Source organism: Garra rufa, unplaced genomic scaffold, assembly GCF_049309525.1.
Source record: "Garra rufa unplaced genomic scaffold, GarRuf1.0 hap1_unplaced_001, whole genome shotgun sequence".
Classification (NCBI taxonomy): Eukaryota; Metazoa; Chordata; class Actinopteri; order Cypriniformes; family Cyprinidae; genus Garra; species Garra rufa.
Genome location: NW_027394276.1, coordinates 21381612 through 21391611, shown reverse-complemented (window position 1 = coordinate 21391611; position 10000 = coordinate 21381612). Strand labels below are relative to the sequence as shown.

At 33.8% G+C, this 10000-nt stretch overlaps 1 long non-coding RNA gene across 2 annotated transcripts in view; it reads left to right on the top strand.

Moving 5' to 3' along the window:
- The window catches only part of LOC141302403 (uncharacterized), a 12076-nt gene extending 7720 nt beyond the window's left edge, over window positions 1–4356 (top strand). For both annotated transcript variants that reach the window (XR_012342392.1, XR_012342391.1), the window contains 2 exons: window positions 3446–3576; window positions 3799–4356. This is a non-coding gene — a long non-coding RNA (uncharacterized lncRNA). The remainder of the gene's footprint in view (window positions 1–3445; window positions 3577–3798) is intronic.
- Window positions 4357–10000: the final 5644 nt, after the last annotated feature.

Below are 10000 nucleotides of genomic sequence, written 5' to 3'. Positions count from 1 at the left end.
CTTGGCAGCAGTCCAATCAGATGACGTTGCCAAGGCACAAACAATTGATGAGAAGACAGTAACTCAACCCCTCCCCCCAACCCTATAGACGGTGGGCCGAGGGTCCGTATCTGCTTTACTTTTCGAAATGGATGATCCCCATGGAGGGAGAACCTGGTTTTGTAAAGTTGGGACGGTTGTTTTATTCTCAACGATATGAAAAGTGTTGCCACTCCCATTTATTGCACATTTTCCACGAAATCATAATTCGCGACCAGTAAATATGCAGGCAAACGCAGATGTAGTTTATTTAGAACAGCTGTTACACTGATGATTTAGCTATCTTAAGACACGAGCAGCAGCAGCAGCGCATTGATCATCGTCAAGGACATTCTTTGTGTGATTGGAAGTATTCATTTAATTAGAATATGATATCTATATAAAATGTTTGTTTTGTACACTGTGTTGTTCAAACGTGTGTAAGCGTCTCGTTAGTGTCGTTTTAGTAGGGTAACGTTTCAGTTGGCGAACTAGTAGTAGCCATAGCCGTTGTAGAATATCATATTTAATATCTATTTAATATTTACTATCATATTTTACTTTCGGGCTAGGCCTTTTCAAGCCAATGTAAAAGTTTGCCAACAAATTTTGTATAGTTTTTTGTACTAATCTTATATTGTTACTGCAACTACACTGCACATATATGTGCAGTGTAGTTGCAGTAACAATATAAGATTAGTACAAAAAATAATATAAATTAAATATATTATATATAAGAGCAAAATAGATATACAGTATGAACAACATACAGATATATCTGTATATGTTGTTCATACTGTATATCTTTTTTGCTCATATATAATATATTTAATTTATATTATTGTAAACCATACTATCTTAACTGTATAATATATAACAATGTTACATTTTTTTTCTGTATTTTTATTTTTTTTTTACAAATAAATGCAGGCTTGATGAGCAGAAGAAACTTCTTTCAAAAACATTAAAAATAGTTATGTTTCCAAACTTTAGACCTGTACTGTATGTCTAATACTGCACCGCCTGTCTATACAACATAATATCAACCTTCCTTTGCAGTTTCTTCAACTAATACTACCTTCTCTCTTCTCCTTTGTGCTCGTTTTATCTTCGTGATATTTGTGAAATGGCTGTAGCACTCCCTGTGGTAGCCAGTGTTAGAGAGAGAGCATTTCGCGGTGGCAGGTAGTGTGGCAGGCGCACATAGAGGTGGCAGGTGAAGTGGCAGGCACACATTATGGTGGCAGGTTATTGTGGCAGCTGCCCCTGCCTTGCAAAGATTTTACCCCTGCTGGAGTGTTAGCTGGTTTGACTAACTGGTTTGTAGGTTCATGGCTTTGTAACTTGTATGCCTGTACTGCCTCTTCTGCATTGATACCTTCTCTGCCCTCAAGGTCTTTCCACAGAAACACTGATATAATAAATTTCTCCCAACTTATGTCTGTGAAGGGAATGGTGGGTCCACCACTTCCCTCAAATATATGCATACAGCACTTCATGTTTTGCCATTTCTTCCAAGTAAACATGGGCGGGAAAAAGAGTATTGTCTGTCTCGTTTTTCATGACGTTGTGTTTCCAAGCAATACCATTGTCAAATGTGTTAAATCAGAAGGGTGTATTTATTAAAGATTACAAAGAAATGACAGGACCTCGTATGACAAAAGGTGATTACATAAAATAAAAACAGCACAAATGGATATCGTTACCTCTACGTACTCATTTTGTGTCAAACTGAATATGTAGCAAAATTAGGTAAAATAGTTCTTATCTTAAATAGCAGTAGCACAATCTTAAATCCTGGGCGCGAAGTGTGTTCACAAACGCGTCACCAACACAGACACTTTCCATGCATGCTATTGGATGAAGGCATCAAATACGTCATGCAGGTCGGACCCCGCACGTAGTTGCTTGCGCTATTCGCCGGGAAAATAACCTGGAGAAAGTTATCGATATTATAGTAATGGACAAAGTGTGTGAGTGGCAACAATTTTTATTTACTTTGTTGAAAAGCGTAGCGGTTACATATAAAAAACTGGGTTATCCCTCACCACAGATCGTTTGAAAACACGAAATCTCCACTCGGCCCACCGTCTACTAACCCTAATTTACTAAAAGCCAGTTTTGGTACCATATGGCACACACATGGTTCATACAGTCGGATTCTGTTTGAATCATTTACACACTGCTGTGCTCAATCTTAAACACTTGGAACTTTTCTACCTTTCTAATGATACAGTCTGAGTTAGATTTTTTTTCTCTTTTTTGAGATATTGTTAAAGAACATGAATATATTGACCAAAAACAACACATGAGACAAGTACTGCACCTTGATGAAAGTATTTGTTTCTCACCATGTTGTAAAATCCTTCAGTACATCATTGCAATAAGGCTGCGTTTTGCACTGAAAATCAGCACATATTCTAAATACAATATAGTACATAAATGTTTGTGGAGAAAAAAACACCTTAGCACCATCTCTTATTGTAGCTGGATATGGGCACTTTGTCCACATTACAGCCAATGTCCTTCCTCGCAAGACAGCAAGGGAAGAATTTTCTCGAATGACTCCATCCTTGCCCAGACTCGGCTTCTATTAGGTTACAGTCCTCCTCCATTGCTTGAATGAGGGGTATAACATACAGTCAGAGATCATAAACCTTCCACTGCTATGCATAAGAGAAAAGGAAAATAAGGGAGAGTGTTGTGGGAGGTACTGTAATGATGGAAAAAGTTTCTGGTTGCTTTAGTCCAATACCTAGTCTGACCAATAATTAGTCTGTCTAAAAATGTGAGTGTGTGCTCTGTATTGTTAAAAACCCATTTTTGTCATGCCAGTGTAATGAGCCCATTCTGTGTGATTACAGCATATAGTGATGTTCCCACAGCGTTGGTCATTCAGGTCATTCAAAATAACTTTGTGACAAAAGATGTTTCTCCCTATTCCTCTTCCTCTTTCTGCAACACTGCCTTTCAGTTTTGTTGAAAACAAAAATTCACCTGTTGCCTTTTTATAGTGCTTACACCTTGATTGTTGAGTTTACAGTTAAGCACCTAAGTGTCTACACACCTGATAGCCATGTTTGATCAATTGGTTCATATGTGTAGTATTTTGGAAAGCAGTGTCTTAAAATGGCAAAGAAGTGGCATCATGTCAGATTTCTGTGTCTAATGTAGAGAAGTGTATTTAGTGTCTTGCAAAACAATATGTGTGGTGTTTTGTAAAAAGTGTGAGGCTGAGAATGTTCTTATAGTTGTGTAGATTTGGGCTGAGGTTTTGCTCCTTGGGTGTCAGGTTTCACTAACTGTGTTATTTTTAATTTTAGTGTGTTAGCAATCATGAAAAACTGTAAATGATTATATTCATGTTTATTATTCAAATCTATTTTTTTTTTTTATTTTTTTTATTTTTTTATTTTTTTTGCACAAGTTGGATAGGTTTAGGACAGGGGTGTCCAAACTTGGCCCTGGAGGGAACTTGGTCTGATGTCTGGAAGCTGCCTCAACACAAGCCTGGAAGTTTTCTAGTGTGCATAGTAAGACCTTAAGACGCTGGTTCAGGTGTGTTGGGCTTGGAGCCAAAATAATTAACCTGATATAAAAGTCAGAAGATGTCTATGAAATGTATAATATACTGAAACAAATATGTCTGTGGACATATGTTGTATTGGTATCTTTAAGTAGACAAAGCACACACACTGACAACATGAACAAGTAACTAACTAACTCAATGTCCTTTTTTCAAAGTGTAATTGACGTTATTTAATTCATTGCATCGTCCAGGAATTCAGTGTCTCCATCCACACTTTCTTCTGGCTCCGGGGGTGCTACAGCCAGAAGTGGATCCAGCAATTCCCCACTCTGACCTGGATCCAAGGATGCCCCTCCTTTAACTGGATCAGGTGATTCCACATCTTGTTGTGGATCTAGGGATGCTTGATCCTGTGCTTCCTCATTGGTAGGTGAAGTCAGGCATTTTATGCTTAGGACTTGCTTTTAAACATGCCGTACTCTCAGTTGCAACGGTAGTTGCTTCACTAAATCATCTGGATTGCCTGCATAGAAGTGGGCTGGCACAACATAATCATCCAGCCCACTGTAAAGTAGGATAAGGGTGTTGTTTTTTTATTACAGTGTATTTAACATATTTTTTAATGAATTTTGATATTTTTATGTATCTTATGAATTTAATTAATTATAATAAATGTATTTAAATGAACTTGTTTTTACTGAATTTACTGTATTACATTTTTAAATGATCTTGTTTCTAATGAAGATATTTATTTGTATATAGTACTTTATGTATATATTTATTATAATGCATATATCCAAATTTTAAATTAATTTTATTGAACATGTTTTAATGAATTTAGTATAATATTGTATTTAAATTCACTTGTTTTTAATGATCATGTGTATTTGTATTTTATATTCATTTATTCATTACTAATTAAGAATGTATTTATTTATTTATTTATAATAATGCATGTATTCAATTTATTTTAAATAAATTATTCTGAACTTGTTTTTAATGAATTTAGTTCGTTATTTGCAATACATCAATTATTACAATAAACTTTACAGTAAAATCTAATTGGCTCAAGTTGCTGGTAAGTATAATCACATAGATAGATTTAATATAATTTTAAATTAATATAACTGTAATTGAATTTTTTTTTTTTTAGGTTATAGTTAATTTATATGATATAATCAATAATTCCATTTCTTTATTTAAATTCAACTTTACTGGATGGTTACAGTGAATAGCTTATAATAATACATCAAACTAATAAGAGCACAGTTATTGTGTAAAGGCTGGCAAATGAGACCCTGGAACTCTGCATAACTAATGAGCTGTCAATCATTCTGGATTCATCCGTCCACCAGCGGTCCTTGCTTCAGGTGAGTACCGAAAGATTTCTGAGGTAATTTTTCAATCAAAGATTATCTAAATACGTGTGGAGCAATGAATTTTAAGTAGTTAAACTTATTTATTTGAAAATAAGTATTTTGTTATGAATAAATGTTAATTTCCGCTAAGTTTTACGATAATTCGTCCCGTGAGGGAACTATATGTGATGTGTTTACGTTTCTGTCTGGCATCTAATCCTTATCCTTTTGTCGAAAACATTAACTGATGTGATCAGTGTTCGTTATTTGATGGATAATCCGGTAGAAAACGCCAATTTTTATATAAAATGAGCCTCAGATGTATACATTCAGGAAAAAAATAAGTTACCGCCCTTACGGTTGTAACGTTAACTATGCAACGTCCCTCAGGACTTTTAGCCCAAAAATCGGTACAGCTGGACAAATATTGATGGTTTGTCATATATTTACTTCACATTTATTTTGAGAGCAGTATTATTTTACCAAAATAAAGGTAATGTGAGCATTATGAATACTTGACGCCTGACGGAAAGGCCGCGCCGGCTCCGCCATCGCATCTTATTATAAAACACGGCGGAGCTGGACGTCGCCGGTGTGGTCACACTCCTAGAAAATAATGTGTATTCGTTTTAAAGACGTGGCGCGATCCTGCGGTTTTCGTCCGGTGTGTCGTGAATCACACATGTGGCTTAGCTGCATAAAATACAGGTAACGTTATTGACGTGTTGACTGATGCAATATGGAAACAAACAGCCGATGGCAACAATATATGGTATGTCATTCCTATTTTTATAAGAATAACGCGTATATCTAATGCAATGGACATAGCCCTTATCAATGTGTATTATAATATGAAATATGTTGCCTCATTCTGTAACACAAAGCCTAAATCAGATCAAAAAATATAAGTTATTTCAAACAGTTAATGACTTTTTAAGTGAGCTTTGAGATAAAACATAGTATTAATATAATAATCATGTATTGATGCTCACATTTTTACTGCAAAAGCAACTAAGGCTACTTACCAGACAAGCTTAATAATGCCACTTAGTTATTTTTAATGAATAGAAGCTCATGTCATACCTGTATTATTTGACCTATTTTTCTATTTTCCTTGTGTGCAAACAAACTTATATAAGTTATTTTTGCTTTTCTCTCTGCATCTTTGGTTGGCGATCATTGCATCTCAGTATTTGCATCTATGCTAAGCATTTCTCAAAATGTAACTTGTGTGCCGTAGATCTTATTTATTTATTTTTAGGTTGTTGTCATCTTTCCCCCTCCTCCCTACTTCCAACTGGTCAAGTAGGTTATTGTTGTTGCTGCTGCTGCTGCTGCTTTGTAAGTATTTGATTGACAGCCAGACAGATAATTATGTACTTGCATTTAGTTTTCATGGCTAAAATTTACCTTCATTAGATCAGTTCTAAATTGTATAAAAGTAGAATGGTCTGCAGAGATGAAGATGATTTTTTTTTCTTACATTCACCTTTATTTGTTGCTGTTTTGTACCTATATTGTAGATCAGTATAAACAGTACATATATAAAAAAAATTCATTTTCATAAGATTTTGATAAGTCATTAATAATTTTGGATTATTAACTGTGGCTGTGCAGCGTTATTCTACACATATCTATACATACACATGTGGCTGTGTAATGTCTGACCCTTATATTAGTGAATCATGTAAGTGATTTCTTATTTTTCTCCCTTTTGCTTGTCTGTATATCTGCAGTAAGTTATCTTTTTAGGTGATTGTCTGGCAGTAACTGACTTGTTAGTATTTGCATTTACAATAGAGGTGTAACGGTACGTGTATTCATACCGTGTGATTCACGGGGAAACTTGAAATGCAAGTGATCATCCCTATTCCCTACTTTCAAAGAAAGTCAGAGCCCTTGGAGTGGAGACTTTGGAGTGAGCAGGGCACATGAGTTTGGAATACACTTGGCAAAGGGAGCATACATTTTATATTTGTATAATTAAAAAAGGTTTTATATTATTTAATTATAATTAAAAATGTGTATATAATATATAAACACACACACACATATATATATACATATATATTATACTGCCATTAAAATGGTGACATCTGCTGAAGGACACCATGCTGTGTTGTCACAGGAATATGCCAGCTGAAGGTAATGAGGAAATTATGAATTTCCCCATGAACCATACGATACAAACACACGTACCGTTTCACCCCTAATTTATAATAGCTATCTATATCAGCATATTTCTCAAAATGTAAGACACTTTTTTTCCACAAAGTGAATAACATTTGATGGTGGTTGATTACACCTGATCTATTTATTTTATAGGTTGTGTTGTCTTCCTCCTTCCTCCCTTTTGCCAAGTGTGGCCATAGGCACCTTCTTCTCAAGGTAATTTATGTATTCACTTTCACCTAATTAATACTCGGAACAATTACATGGTTTGTTCCATTTTTGTTTTGGAGAATTTGAATCACAAAGACTAGCTATTTATTTATTTTCATGTATTCATAGGGTTGAGGCTGCGTTGGCTGTCTTTGCAAGTAACATACACAGATGTCCATTTTGATTAATGCATAATTCCACATGTTTTATAAGCTTTAAGTAGACATTGTTGTCTATGATATTATGAGATTTGACACATTTAGCCATTAGTTAAAAATTATTAGGGCTGGGTATTGACTTTTTAATTGATTCTCATTTTGATGAAACCATATTGATTATTAAATTCCAAGAATCAATTAGTCTGTTTTCACTTAATGAATAGAACATTGTACCGCAACTCCCATCCAATAAATTACATTAAGCTTTGTGCTTTGTTAATTTTGATATACAAGTTTTAGTTTTAAAATTCTTTTCATTGTATTATAATATTTATATAATAAATACAGGGCTGTACTATAACTTTTCTTGCTAGGAGCAGTTGTGAAACTTAAAAAAAATTTAGGAGCACAGTCAACATTTCTGGAGCACATTCTAAACAATAATCAAAAAATCAGATAAAAAATTAACCTTTATGAATTTTGATTAAATCCTTCAAGTTTTTATGACAGCCACCATTTAAATGTTTATATTCCAAAAAACAAAGTGCACAAAATGCAATTTGAGTGTTTGTATACAAATTAGTTCATTTTAACCTTTATAATGTATAAGGTTAAAATTTTACCTTACATAGTACCCAATATAATAATGTAGTTCCAACTGACTCTCTGTATATTTTACAGCATCAGTGGAGTTTTTCACATGTACTGTACGTGGTAGATCTCCAAAATAATCAATATTAAATGTTATTGCATTGGAAATCAACTTAAATCGCAAGCTTGTGAATCTGAATTGAATAAAATCTAATAAAATTGTTTAATTTGTTTCAAAACCCAGCCCTAAAAATTATACTGAAATTATTACTGGAAAGTTCATGTAAATGTGTTGAGAAAAAAAAACAAGCTTTCATTGCTTAAATGAACAGCTTGATTTGTGAGATGTGAACAAAACTGATGTCTTTTTTTCCTACAGTAGACTGGACATCTTATTCCATTTATGTAAGAACTATTTTTAAATTTAACCTAAAATGCTGTTAATTTATACAAATGCAGTTTAATCATATGTTGATTATGGTATTTTGTATTTATTTGTCATTACACTGTCTCCCCTCTGTACAGTAAGTAATCATTTTAGAAATAATTTTATTTGAATTGTCTAGTATCATTATTATTATTATTACTACTGTTATTATTTTAGGAAAACTAACTGTTTACTGTTTAGTTTTAATTAAGTGCAATTGTGATACGATCTAAGAAAGCCCAACACGTGGTTCAAGCCCTTTTCAAAACTGAATTTGTTTTGTCCAAAGCTTGAACGTAACAAGTTATGGCTAGTTTGTCCTCTAGACCTCTGAAGATGGCTGATAGCTGTGATTTTCAGAATTGAATTTTGAGAAAACGGGTTTAAAGTGAGGCAATGAAAATAGAAACACAATAGTCTAGTATCACAAGTAAAAATCACTGTGATAAAATACTTATTTTAGTCACTGTACATGATGTAAAAGATACAAAATGAAATATATATGAAATATGAAAATGGTCAGGACAGGAGTGCTGTAGACAAATTCTCAGCCAGGTGAGAATTATAGATTATATTAATTTGATTTAACTTTCCAAATGTTCTCTCCATATTACAAGAGCTTGTCACTCAGTGATATGACGCTTCATCTGGCAATGAATCGCTTTTTTTTGCACTAAACAAGTGAATTTTTCCAAGATATTTTCAGACATGATAGACAAGATGTTATAGAATAATATTTGAATGAAAACCTAATTCTGACTGAAAAAAATTACATTCAAACTATTTTTCGAATTTCCTGAAAACGTCCCAGCATGACATCCGATGGGTTTTCCAAGATCGCATCACAATTTTGTATATGCCGATTTCTGTAAAGAATGTAATTAACTTTTTTTTTGTGTGTGTGTGTCTCTGTCTGTCTGTCTCTGTGTGTGTACTTTACTTTTCTTTCCTGTCCTGTCCTATCTATGCCTTTATATCCAATTTCATTCTAACTTTTATCTTGCTTTAATCTCTCTCTCGCCCATTCTATTCTTTCTCTTCAAAACAAAACTAACTGGCTGCTGCTTTGCTTGCTGCTTTGCTTGCTCGCACCCCAAATCCAATCTTACCCAACGCATGATCCAACACGCACTTGCAAGCTTGCTAATGCATCTTTGAAAATTAAAGAGCCAGAACCACCCCATGCTATTTTGAAACCCAAAATCTCTTTGAAAAACAAAAACTTGAAACTTGAAACATTTGACTTTGAAAAGCTTGACTTGACTTTGAAAAGCTCGACTTGACTGTGAAAATTTTGACTGTGGAAAAAATTTCAAACCCAGGTGAGAACAGTTAACTACAGATTCAGAAAGGGTGAAAGAGAAATTTCCAGATTTCACTACGTTGGAATTTCAACTCTTATAAAGTACACAAACATTTTTGATTAATCTTACTGCACATTAATTCATTTACTAGTGTTATACATTAACTGTTACAGTACTGTTATATATACTCTTTTTGTATAACACATATTGACTTCTCTGTATATCTGATTACA